This window comes from Choloepus didactylus, chromosome 14, assembly GCF_015220235.1.
Source record: "Choloepus didactylus isolate mChoDid1 chromosome 14, mChoDid1.pri, whole genome shotgun sequence".
Lineage (NCBI taxonomy): Eukaryota > Metazoa > Chordata > Mammalia > Pilosa > Megalonychidae > Choloepus > Choloepus didactylus.
In genome coordinates, this window is record NC_051320.1 from 9,414,001 (window position 1) to 9,428,266 (window position 14,266).

General features: G+C 39.6%; 1 pseudogene; it reads left to right on the forward strand.

Moving 5' to 3' along the window:
* Window positions 1–12,868: 12,868 nt before the first annotated feature.
* On the forward strand, window positions 12,869–13,450 carry LOC119509602 (annotated as a pseudogene).
* The last annotated feature ends 816 nt before the right edge of the window (window positions 13,451–14,266 follow it).

Genomic DNA, 14,266 nt, shown 5'->3' on the forward strand with positions numbered 1-14,266 from the left:
TGATCTCCAAACAGAGTAATTCCTTCCAAGAGTTAGGATCAGGAGCAAACTCCGGGAGGTTTGTATTCTCCAAGCATTGCCTGGTCTGCCCTCCCGCAAGCCGTCCATCAAGCCCCGGCACCATCCCAGAACTCAGAGGAGGTCCAAGGTAGAGGAGTATCTGAGAACTCAAGTCTCTCCTAAGCCAGCGTTCATTCCAAATGAAGTGTGGGTGGGGGAAGCAGTCGCAGTGCCTCTGTATTGCCCTTCCTGAGGCTCGGGTGGCAAAACCCAAAGGCCATCACTCTTTACAGTGACACAGTTTTCAAGAGGATCAACTCTAATTTGATCCTGATAAACATGAGGTAAAATATGTCCTTGAATCTTCTCACCTGAATAAACTCATTAAGAAAGTGTATCTGCCTCTGACTTTTTACAGCCTCTACTATTTGCATAAGAAAAGTCAAACCATCTGCCACTGTGAGACTTGTAGCTGAGTTTTAGCACACCTGACAGAAATGTGCTAAGAATACTGGTGGCGTTTTTCAAATAAATCCATTAGTGTGAGATTGGAGTAAGGAGCACTGATTCATCATACAGCTCAAGATTCTTTAATGTGATTTTGCAATGGACTCTTTATATCTGACTGTTACAGAGACTGAGAAACAAGTGCAGATAAATTCTTGCATCTGCCAACATATGTCACTAAAATTGTCCCTAAGTATTCACTCACTTGAGTGGAGGATTCAACATAGATGCTTTGTAAGAAAACTAAAGCTAAAATAAGACAGTAACAAGAAGCTCCTGCTGGTAAAATCAGTTCTAAATGAAATCCACTCGTATTGGAGGAGACGCTATCTTACTCGTTTATATCTCAGGCCACAGGTTACCCAGCTCTGGTCTATGATACACAAGAAGCTCCTGGAAAGGCTTTCAAAAGTCACAGTTATTGCTGTCGGGTTCTTTCCTCTTCATCCTTGTGAACTACCTTCTCCCTAGAATGCAAATGTAGAGCCTGCAAGTGTTTCATCAAGAGGAGAAGTTCTACGTGTTGAGAGTGCTGAAGCTGCAACCAGCTCTAGGCATTCTCCCTGCCTGACTTTGTTTGCATGAGACAAACATACCAGGGGTAGTAGGCAGGGCCAACCCTATCTCCACCCAGCTCATCTTTACCAAGCCCGGGCTGCTGACAGCTTGCAGAGGCCCCTGCCTTGTCCTCAGCCATTTCCCAGATGGCTGCCTTTCCCAGAAACCCTGGAGGCCTCACCCTACCTGTGGAGGTGGTCAAAGCTAAGGATTGACTGATGAGAGGATTTAAAAACCTGCCCCCTTTGCCCCAGTGGGTGGGATACATTTACCCTGACTCATGCTGCTTTCCTCACTCCCGTACAATTTCTCTAAATTCCTCCCCACCCCCCATAAGTCAACTACACAAAACCCAGACACAGGCTCTGCTTCTAGGGGAAAAAGGCACACGCTACTTTTTTGTAACTTTATGTAATTTTTATTATTCTAGGTATTGTGTTTCTTAGAGGTGAATGCAATCCAATTCAATATACTCTAGATGCCAGATTAGGTGCAGAAGTATCCAAATAACTGCATGAAAAACAGAGGAAAGCAATATCTAAGTAGCAATTAGGGCTGTTTTATCCACTTAAAAGCATTAGGGAGCAGGGGGTGAGGGCAGGCAGTGGCTTCCCGGTAGGCTGTCTTCTAGCTCTTTCTGTGGATCTCGGCTCTCTGGCAACAACCTCTTCTGTTTTATGCCATACTTTGGAGACAGCAGCCCTCCTTCCACCCTCAATGCCCCACAGACCCCCACATGCTCCTAAGGGTAAAAGTCTTCAAGGTTATCTCATTGCACTTACTGGGCAGGGTTTGAGGGCACTGAGCTCAGCCCATTATGTGGCCACATAACTACACAGCAAAGAGAAGACATTTGACTTTTCCCATATATCCTTTAAGACATGTGGATGATAGTTTCAAGGCTTGACTCCAATACCTGCATATTTCCCTTGCAGCAGCAAGGGAAGGGCTCCCCGACCACCGCAAATTTATAACTTCCCTTGCCTTCTATGTCTCTGAAAGCCTTGACCAATAGTTTTCCTCCTGAGGTAAATTTAACCCTATCCTTCTAGGTATTCATCTTTTCCTCTATCTCTTCTCTTTCAGTAGCAGAATTGTCTCTCCTCTGCTTTCCCCTCACCCTACCGTGTGTCCCTTGGCCCATCCTTCTTGGACCCACTCCGTACAAATGTACCCACCCTTTTATAAGGTCCTCACCCTTTGGTTTCTGCACACCACCCCCCATGCAAGCAGTTATTTTACTTCCCCTTTGAGGGCTCCTTTCCTGAGCCAGTCCCTTAAACATCAGCATCCTCGGGTTGCAGACTTGGAAGCCGAGGCCCCAGCCTTGAGCAAACCCAGGGGAGCCACTTCCATCATAAGCAAGAGTCTTCTCTCTGGATTAGGTGAAGCCAGATTAAATAACCACTTACAACTCAAAAATGTCCTAATACCAGCAATCATGAAGCAATCGTGTAACTTGAACCACATGATTTCCAGGTGACCTCATTACTGCCACTAAGTGGACAGTTGGCAAATCTGTATCTTTGGTCAAAAATGCTCTTCTGAGGATCTTCCAGAGAAGATGGCAGAGCATGGAGATCCAAGATTCAGTCCTTCTACCAAAACAACTACTAAAGAGCAGAGCCCCCCAATATATGAAGCAATTACTGACAGATTTAAAGGGAGTAATGGACAGTCCTACATTAATAGTAGGTGACTTTATCACATCACTCTCAATTATGGATAGAACATCTAGTCACAAGATAAATAAGGAAGTACAGAACTTAACTGACACACTAAACCAACTAGACATAACAGATATATAGAACACTCCACCCAGCAAAAGCAGAATACACATTCTTCTTCACATGGATCATTCTTCAGGATAGATTATATGTTGTGTCACAAAACAAGTCTCAATAAATTCAAAACTATTCAAATCATACAATATATTTTCTCTGACCACAACAGAATGGAGCTAAAAATCAATAACAGGGGGAGAAAGGGAAAATTCACAAATATGTGGAAATTAAACAACAAACTCCTAAACAACCAATGGGTTAAACAAGAAATCAGAAGTAAAATTAGGAAATATCTTGAGGCAAATGAAAATGAAAACTCAACATACCAAAACTTATGGGATGTAGCAAAGGAAATTTGTCTTGCTAAGTGCTTCCACTATAAAAGACTTTATCTTCTTGGCCAAAAGGGAGAAGAGAAATGAAACAAAATACAGTTTCAGTGGCTGAGAGATTTCAAATGGAGTTGAGAAGTCATTCTGGAGGTTATTCTTATACACTATATAGATATGCACTATATAGATATCCCGTTTTTGTTTTTAGTGTATTGGAATAGCTAGAAGGAAATAACTGAAACTGTTGAACTGCAATCCAGTAGCCTTGATTTTTGAAAGTGATTGTATAACTATGTGTGTGATTGTGTGATAGTGTATAACATGGTGTGACTGTGTGATTGTGAAAACCTTGTGGCTCACACTCTCTTTATCCATTTTACGGATAGATGGATAGAAAAATGGGAACAAAATTGAATGAATAATAAGGGGAAAAGGGGATGGGATGTTTTGGGTGTTCTTCTTTACTTGTATTTTATTCTTATTCTTATTATTTTTTTTTTGGAGTAATGAAAATGTTCAAAAATTGATTTCAGTGATGAATGTACAACTATATGATGGTACTGTGAACAATTGATTGTACAATGTGGATGATTGTAGGGTATGTGCATATATCTCAATAAAATTGAATTGGGAAAAAAAGAAGAAAGACTTCAAATCAGAGACCTAACCTCAAAACTGGAAGAACTAGAAAAACAAGAGCAAATGAAACCCAAAGCAAGCAGAAGGAATGAAATAACAAAGACTAGAGCAGAGGTGGATGAAATAGAAAACAGAGAATCAGTAGAGAGAATAACAAAACCAAAAGTTGATGCTTTGTAAAGATCTTTATGAACCTTTAGCTAGACTTACAAAGAAAAACAGAGAAAGAATACAAATAAAATTGGAAATGAAAGGGGACCATACTACTAACACCACCGAAATAAAAAGGACTATAAGAGGATACTATGAACTACCATACACCAATAAATTAGATAACCTAGAGGAAATGGACAAATTCTTAGAAATACACAAACTCCCTATACTAACTCAAGAAGAAATTGATGATCTCAACAAAACCAATCACTTGTAAAAGATTGAATCAATAATCAAAAACCTCCTAACAAAGAAAAGCCCAAGACCCAGTGGTTTCCCAGGGAAATTCTAGCAAACATTCCAAGAAGACCTAACTCCAATTCTTCTCCAATTCAAACCCTTCCATAAAACTGAAGAGGAGGGAACACTCCTCCCTGACTTGTCTATGAGGCTAACATCACCCACATACCAAAGCTAGATAAAGATACCACAAGAAAAGAAAACTACAAACCAATCTCTTATCAATATAGATGCAAAAACCCTCAGCAGAATACTAGTAAATCAAATCCTACAGCATAATAAAAGAATTATACACCACAATCAAGTGGGATTTATCCCTGGTATGCAAGGTTGGTTCAACACAAGAAAATCGATTAATGTAATACACCCTGTAACAGAATGAAGGGAAAAAAACCATACGAATGTTTCAATTGATGCAGAAAAGGCATTTGACAATATGCAGCACCCTGTCTGGATAAAAACAGAACACAAAGAATAAAAGGAAACTTCCTCAAAATGCTAAAGGGCATATATGAAAATCCCATATCTAATATCCTACATAATGGTGAAAGATTGAAAGCTTTCCATCTAAAATCAGGAACAAGACAAGAACACCCACTATTACCACTGTTATTCAACATTGTACTTGAACTTCTTGCCAGAGCGACTAAGTAAGAAATATAAATAAATGACATCTAAATTGGAAATGAAGAAGTAAAACTTTCCCTATTTGTAGACAATATGATCTTATATACAGAAAATCCTGAAAAATCCACAACAAAGCTCTGAGCTAATAAATGAATTCAGCAAAATGGCAGGGTACAAAATCAAGATTCAGAAATCATTAGTGTTTCTATACATGAGCAATGAACAATCAGAACAAGAAATCAAGAAACAAATTTCCATTCACAATAGCAACTAAATAATCAGATATCTAGGAATGAATCTAACCAAAGATGTGAAGGACTTATGCACAGAAAACCACCAGACATTGCTAAAAGAAATTAAAGAAGACCTAAATAAATGGAAGGATATTTCATGTTCATAGATTAGAAGACTAAATATCATTAAGATGTCAATACTACCCAAAGCAATTTATAGATTCAATGCAACCCCAAGCAAAATTCCAACAACTTTCTTTTCAGATATGGAAAAGCCAATCATCAAATGTATGTGGAAGGGTAAGGGGCCCTGAATAGCTAAAGCCATCTTGAAAAAGAAGAATTAAGTCTGAGGACTCACACTTCCAGATTTCAAATTGTATTTCAAAGTGCCAGTAATTAAAAGTGTGGTACTGGCACAAAGATAGATCAGAAGAAAAGAACTGAAGTCCAGAAACAGACCAGTGCATTTTTTGACAAGGATGCAAAGTACATGGGGAAAGAATAGTCTCTTCAACAAATGGTGTTGGGAAAACTGGATATCCACATGCAGAAGAATGAAGCTGATGTCAAACCCCTTCCTCACACCATATACAAAAATCAACCCAAAACAGATAAAGGACCTAAATATAAGAGCTCAAACTGTCAAACTCCTAGAAGAAAATGGAGAGAAGCATCTTCAGGACCTTGTGTTAGGCAATGGTTTCTTAGACTTTATACCCAAAGCACAAGCAGCAAAAGAAAAAATAGGTAAATGGGACCTCATCAAAATAAAAACTTTCATTCCTCTAGGACTACATAATTTGAGAAAATATTTGGAATCCATGTATCTGATAAAGGATTAATGTCCAGCATATGTAAAGAAGTCCTTCAATTTAACAACAAAAAGACAACCCAATTTAAAATGGGCAAAAGACTTGAAGAGACGTATCTCCAAAAAAGATATACAAATGGCCGGAAAGTACATGAAAAGATGTGCAATGTCATTAGCCATCAGGGAAATGCAACTCTAAACCACAATGAGATACCATTTCACACCCACTAGAATGGCTGTTATTAAAAAAATAGAAAATAAGAAGTGCTGGAAAGAATATAGAAAAACAGGAAAACTCATTCATTGCTGGGGACAATGTAAAATGATACAGCCACTGTGGAAGACAGTTTGGCAGTTACTCAGAAAACTAAGTATAGAATTACCATATAACCTGGCAATCCCACTACTAGGTATATACCCCCAAAAATTAAAGTGGGGACTTGAACAGATATTTGCACACCAATGTTCATAGCAGTATTATTCACAATTGCCAAAAGATGGAAGCAACCCAAGTGTCCCTCAACTGATGAATGGATAAACAAAATATGGAATATACATACAATGGAATATTATTCAGCCATAAAAAGGAATGAATTCCTGATACATGCAACAACATGGATGAACCTTGAAGACATCATGTTGAGTGAAATAAGCCAGACACAAAAGGACAAATATTGTATGAACTCATTGATTTGGAACAATTAGAATCAGCAAATTCATAGAGTCAGAATTTAGAATATAGGTTACTAGGGAACATATTGAGGATAGAGAATGGGAAGTTAAAGCTTAAAATGTATAAGGTTACTATTTAGAATGATGGAAATGTTTTGGTAATGGATAATGATGATGGTAGTATAACCATATGAATGCAATTAACTGCACTGAAATATGTATCTGACTATGATTAAAAGGGGAAATATTAGATTGTATATACAGTAACAGGATAAAAAATATCCATGGACTACACTACATAGTGAACCCTGAGTTAAATCATGGATTTGAATTAATAGCATAAGTATTACAATGTGTTTTCATCAATTGTAACAAATGTTCCACACCAATACAAGGTGTTAGTGGTAGAGTGGTACATGGGAATCCTGGATTTTATTCTCTAAACCCAAAACTTTTCTAATAAGAGAGAAAAAAATACTCTTCTGGGCTCCTGCCCTATATATTTAATGGCCTATATATAAAATGAGCCATCTCTACTTAGATGATAAACTCAACATATCAAATCTAAACTCCCAAATTTTCCCCTCAGGACATCTCTTTGGCTGTATTTCATAGTTCTACAAACCTTCCCACTTCCTGTCAAGGAGTCTAAGCCAGAAACTTAAGAATAATCCCTGGCTCCTCCATCTCCCTCATTCTCCACAACTAATTCCCAACCAAGTACTGCAGAGTCTTCCTGCTGAGTGTCCCTCAAATTGGTCCCCAGTCTCCCCACTGCCATTGCCTCAGGTGACACAGTCACAATTTCATCTAAACTTGGGTGAAAACTCTTCCCGCTGGTGTTTCCGATCTAACCCCCTAAGTCTTCCCCAGTCCCTGTCCTCCCAGGGTGATCTGTCCAAATGCAAACCTAATAAGGCCCCTCCCCTGTTCATACATTCAATTCACCCTGCCCCAGTCACCCTGGAAACTTCATGACACAGGACTTTTCATGATCTGCCTGCTGCCTCTCTCTCTAATTACATCTCTCACTCCCATTCCAAATTTTCCCTTACTCCAGCCACACAGAAACTGCTTTTAATTCCACTAAAGCAGTTTTCCAAACTGTGGGTTTCAACCCATGGTTCAAACCAAAATTTTTAAATGAAATAGAATATAATAAAAAATATGAAAGCACATTACATAAAACTCATGTTTCAGTCAGATGTCGACAGACAGATGATAGATATAGATATAAAGATATAGATGATATATATATATATACACATACATACATACATATACAGAGAGAGAGAGAGAGAGGAAGAGATGAAGAAGATAGATGATGCATGGATGAATAGAATTAGAGAGCTGTATATATGTATGAATATATATATATGTGTGTGTGTGTGTATATATATATACATGTGTATATGAAATTCCCATGTAAAGTGTGTTTCTTGCTATGGGTCACTTGGGGGTCTAAAGTATCAGGCTGTTCCCTGTCTTGAGAAGCCCCCATTTTGCTCCTAGTGCCCAAATCACCTCCCCCATTCCTTCAGCACCCACCACTCACCCTTCCAAATTCAGCTCAAAAATCACTTATTCCAAAGAAGTTCCTCTGACTCCACTGTTTGTTTTAAACACCCTTTTTCTGAGCTTTTTTACAATGCTACACAGAAATCCATCCTACCGAACAATAATAGTTGATTTGCTTCTCTGCTTCCAGACCACCACCACCTGGTCTGTGTAATGAATACATTTTGGCCCACAGTCCCTTCCCCGAGACGGAGAGAGAGCCAGTTTCCTCACACGGCTGCTTTGTGTATTCCAGTGCAGTGGGAAAAGCCGTGCTGTCCTTCGTGAGGTCTGGAGAAGCAGAGCTGATGTGCAGAGAGGAAGTCTAGCAGCTAGGAGGAGGAGGAAGGAGTCTGGGAAGGGAGTCCTCACAGGCGTCCAGGCTCTGTTAACAGACGTTCCTGTCCTTGGGTCGATTCCTTGCAAACAATTCCCCTTCACTGGTCAAGCCAGCGGCAGTGAAGTCCTGTGACTCAAACCAAGAGAGATGATGAGTGCCACGTAAGTCTGTGGATGAAGACCACAGCCTGTCCTACTTGACTGACAGCTGGCACTCAACAAACGTTTGCTGAACAATCCAGTACCCGGGGAAGTTCCCAGGAGACTGCCAAGGAAAGGCACAATGGGTTGGGTTTCCCACACTCACTGCAGGATGGATGAGAGGACAGCCTGGGAGGCGGGGGAAGGTGGAAGGCAGCCAGGACACTGAAGTGGGAAGAGGAGTCCCACCTCCGCCACCATGAGATGAGCGGCCTGGGGCCACGGACGCCCGAGCCTCAGTGCCTCACCTGAGAAATGGGGATAATAATACTCAGTTCAGAGATACTCTGAAGATTAAACATGGGTGAAAAATTGATCATAGCACCTGGTCTGTAGAAGACACTAATCTACTTTTCTTTGAACTTCCTCCCTCTTCCTTCCTTCCTTCCTTCCAATTTTTAATTCTGCCTCTCCTTCCTTCTTTCATTCCTTCCCTCCTTTCTTCCTTCCTTCCCTCCTTCCTTCCAATTTTCCTTTCCTTCCTTCCTTCCTTCCTCCCCCCCTTCTTTCCTTCCTTCATTTCTTCCTTCTCCCTTTTACATGGATTTGCTCCTCAATGATTTCACGTGGTGGGAATGAAATCACATGTTCTTCAGAGATGGAATGGAAGAAAGCAAAACAAGACTTAGCACTAAATTGCTTTGTGGTCACAGTAATAAAACTTAAAGGAATCTTACAGCTAAGTCAGTCCCCTGGTGCGTGCCACAGGTGAAGAAACGGAGGCTGAGCGCTGATGTCTCAGGCAGGGACTCTCAGCTCTTTAGTGGCCTGGCTGCTGCTTCTTGTCTCTCAGCCCGGTTTTCCTTCCGGTGTGCCAGAATCCTTCCCTTTTAACAGAGGTCTTGAGAAATGGAAAGAAACCTAGCACACGAGTACTCGCTGGAGTGTTGCCCATCACCTTTATGTAGACCCTTCCGTATTTGGGGAACTCTTCACATTTTGAGTCCATTCTCCCCTGCATGGAAGCCAGAACTCAGTTTCCCATCCTCATGTACAGTTTTGATTCAGGTATGTGAACTTGAATCTGCCAAGCAGGAAAAAAAGCATGCAAGACTCCAAAGGGGGCAAAGAAGGAAAGATGCTCAGAGCAGGATGTGCATTTGCTGGCTAGATTCCAACAGTGCTTTCAGTCCTTGGCATGTCTGCCAGGCTGACATTGATGCAGTAAACCACAGCTTTTGTCCAGGACAGGGGTTGTAGCAGGACCAGACCAACACTGCATCTCTGTTTCACTCGTTGTTACTGGACGCATGTCCTCCAGGCTAGTTACCCAAGTTACCTACTAATTCCATGATCCAGCAAAATCTTATTAAATTCCTTTGCAGCTGAAATTAGGCAGAGAGGATGCAGATGTCTGTAACTAAGAATGCTGACCAATGCATACATATGCAAAACTTATACCATGGTGATCAAATATTGAGATGATATATTTAGAACTTACTTCAATTGGTCAGAAATACATTCATAAGCTACATTGGAAGCTCATAAAATAATTGATATTGTGGAAAGGCTATTTATTCAACAAATACTATTAAATGCTTAATATATCTACCCGGCACTGTGATAAATGTTGACTATTGCTGTCTTTAAGTTCCTAGTCATTACTGTTATAAAATATTATACATAATGTATTTTATATCTACAAAATATGTGCATTACAGTAAAAGCTAGGAGCAATGGGATTTAAAGGGAAGCCTCTGGAGGTTATTAGGATTCTGATTTACCCTATGGGCTATTTCTCTGTTTTCAGCACTTGCTCCTTACTTTATGATTTCAACAAGGCCCAGACCTAGGGGAAAAGACAGCCACCAATCATCCTCAGCTCTGCTTCCTCCTGCAGCTTAGTGCTTCTGTAAGGAAAGGATTTCTTATTATTTCCATTTGCAATGGCATAAAAGAAGATTTATTTGGTGCCTCATCATCCTGCCTGGCTTAGTCATCAGTTCCCCTTTTGAGCGAACACCCCAGTTAGCCCTGCCCTGGGCATAACCCCAGCTAGCAAGGCCTGCACCTCTGTTTGGTTTGGATGATAAGAGCCACCCCCAGCTTCTCCAAATAGCCCTTGCTGCTTCTGCCTTTCTACGCCGCATGATCTACCAGCGGGGCAGGTACTTCCATATGGCTTGCATGATAAGCTGTCCTCAGCTTCTCCAAACAGCCCTTGCCACTTCTTTTCACACCACATAGTTTGAAACATCTAATCCAATCCCCAGAGTCCCTGGGAGAGCCCTACCCCTCCCCTCTGAGACACAATTCCCCCAGGACCCACCCATCCTCTTCCTCCTCCCTCCTCTAAATTAGGGAAGCCCAGCAGCCCCCTCCACCTCCCTCAGTTTTGTCTCTCTCCTTGTGTGCCTTTGACCCAACAAATCTGTCCTTTCACTCATTCTCCACTGGCTGCCTATCTGTGTTGGCACCTCCATCACCCAAAGAACGTTCATGTAAAATCAAAAACACCGTCAAAAGAAATTCTATAAAGAAGTAGATTAGAAAATGGACAACCGCTTTCACAACTCAACTCACATTTTGGCATTTATTTCTGTCTGATTGCAAAATGAAATTTTTATCAAAACAAATTTTATGGCATCTTCATATCAATCTGATATGATGGGTTCAACAGAAATGCTAGATTCAAGAGAATCTACATCTTTGATCAACATTCACTAAGAATGTTTGAAATTTGAACACTTTCATCCTTTTACTTGTTCGTCCTAATCATCTTTAGAAATTATCTGAAGCTAAGTCTCTCTTTATCCCAGTTCAATTGGACATAGATGCTTTTAATTGGTGCTAACTAAATTTAAGTGGTAAAAAAAATGTTTTATTGATAAAAGTTATAATAACAACACTTTATTATCATTTCTAATAAAATTTTTTGAAGGATTATTCTTTTAGCAACTTTTTATTAAATCAAGGATTAGCAAACTATGGCCTGCAAGTCAAACCCTGCCTATGACATATTTTTGTAGATAAAATATTGCTGATATACATCTCTGCCAAATTGTTTATGTATTCTCTGTAGCTGTTTTCTTGCTACAGTGGCAGAGATAAGTATCTGAGGCACAAACTGTATGGCCCACGAAGTCTAATGTATTTACTCTCTGAACCTATGCAGAAAAAGTTTGGTGACACATGATCTAAACCATCAAAATCTGAAAAGATTACTTAGGTCAGTAATGTTGAAGAGTATTATACTTTGAGTCAAACAATATAAAAGTTAGCAAATTTATATGTTCATTTCTCTTTATTACTCTCTTTTTTTGCTTCTCTATATTTTTCAAACTTTGTACAATGAAAATATATAAATTTTATTAATAGGAAAAGTCTTGGACATTTTATTTTAAAATAAATAATACTTAAATCTTCTTCAAAAAAGCCTCATCTATAAAATTATGGATTTTGAAGTGAATGATCTATAATATCTCTCTGGATCTTATACTCCGTGATTTTAAAGAGGAGATCAGTCAATGCCCTAAAATGCCTTTATTTAAATGACTGCAGGGATATTCCATGCAAGTAGTAATCAAAAGAGAGCTGGATGGCTATCCTAATATCAGACAAAATAGACTTTAAGTCAAAAACTGTTACAAAAGACAAAGAACATTATGTATTGATAAAAAGGTCAATTCAACAAGAGGATTTAATAATTACAAATATATATGCACCTAACAGAAGAACGCCAAAATACATGCAGCAAATATTAACAGAATTGAAGGGAGACATAGACAGTTCTACAGTAATAGTTGGAGATTTCAATACATCACTTCCAATCCTAGATAGAACATCTAAACAGAAGATCAATAAGGAAATACAGGACATGAAAAATTCCATGAACCAATTAGATCTAACTGGCATATACAGAACAGTTCACCCAGCAACAGCAGAATATACACTCTTTTCAAATGCACACAGATCATTCTCTGGGATAGACTATGTTAGGGCACAAGAGAAGTCTCAATAAATTTAAAAACATTGAAATAGTTAAAAGTAACCTCTCTGGCCACAATGGAATGAAATTAGAAATCAACAAGAGAAGGAAAACTGGAAAATTTACTAATATGTGGAAATTAAACCACACACTTTTAAACACCAATAGGTTAAGGAAGAAGTTACGGCTGTTTACTGGGTGGAAACGTGTCTTTGGGCCTGGCCATGGCGCTGCAGCTCTCCTGGGATCAGGGCATCACCCTGCACAGGACCAACAAAATCGTGGCCAAATTCTTCTCTTCTGGCATCAATAGCATTTCATATCAGTGTGGCATCTATCTAACTGAAACCTTTACTCAAGTGCAGAAATATGGACTTGATTTGTGTGTAACTACTAACACTGAGCTCATAAAATACCTAAATAATGTGGTGGAACAACTAAATGATACATGTGTTCAGTTCAAAAACTGGTGGTAGTCATCTCAAATATCGAACATGGTGAAGTCCTTGAAAGATGGCACTTTGATATTGAGTGTGACAAGACTACAAAAAGAAGAGAGTGCACCCAGAGAAAAGTCTCAGAAAGCGATCCAAGATGAAATGCATTCAGTGATCACACAAATCACAGCTACAGTAACATTTCTGCCACTATTGGAAGTTTCTTGTTCATTTGATCCACTGATTTATACAGATAAAGATTTGGTTGCAACTGAAAAATGGGAAGAGTCAGGACCACAATTCATTACCAATTCTGAGGATGTCCATTTTCATTCATTTAGTACTACAATTCACAAAGTGGAGGAATGAAAACATGTTCCATTTGAAACCATTAAAGTCTGAAATCAATCCCAGTAGGGACTGAGCTACACCTGGTCTTCGGGATCCTTCTAGTGTCATCAATCTGAGGAATCAAGCCTCCTCCAAGGCAATGTTTAAGCAGCGGTATAACAATCTCATGTATTAGTCAGCTTTTGCTATCTAGCAACTGCAGTAGACCATCAACAATGAGAATTTATCCTCACACGTGTCTGCAGGTCAGCCAAGGTGATTCTGTTCCATGTCTCATTCAAACATTGGAGGGGCAAAGGACTTCAGACTTACCCAGGACTCTCAAGACTTAGCTTCAGAGCTTGCATACTGACACTTTTCTCACATTCCACTAGCCAAAGCAATTCTCATGGCCAAGCCAAACATCAAGGGCAGGAAAGTATACTCCTCCCATGGAAATTGGGGAAGAGGGGGGTGACATGAATGTTTGAAAGTGATGTACCAGGGATTAACAAACTTTCTCAGTAAAGTACCAGATAGCAAAAAGTTTAGAGTTTGCAGACATAGACAGTACATAAATGAATGAGCATAGCTTGGTTCTAACAACAAAAACCAGGTGGCAGGCCAGATTTGTCCCAAGGGCTGTAATTTGCAACCACTGTAATAGGCCACAGTTTGCTCTTTTGGTCATAAATATCCAAACCCCTTTCTAACTCAGAATTGGGTTTTGTGATATTTTTTAAGGATCACATTTAAAACAACTTAATTTGTTGTCTCCAACCTCAGTTTCTCTAATCACAAGGCATATCTCTCCCTCTTTAACTCAATATTCTTTGGAGAAAAACTGGCTATTTC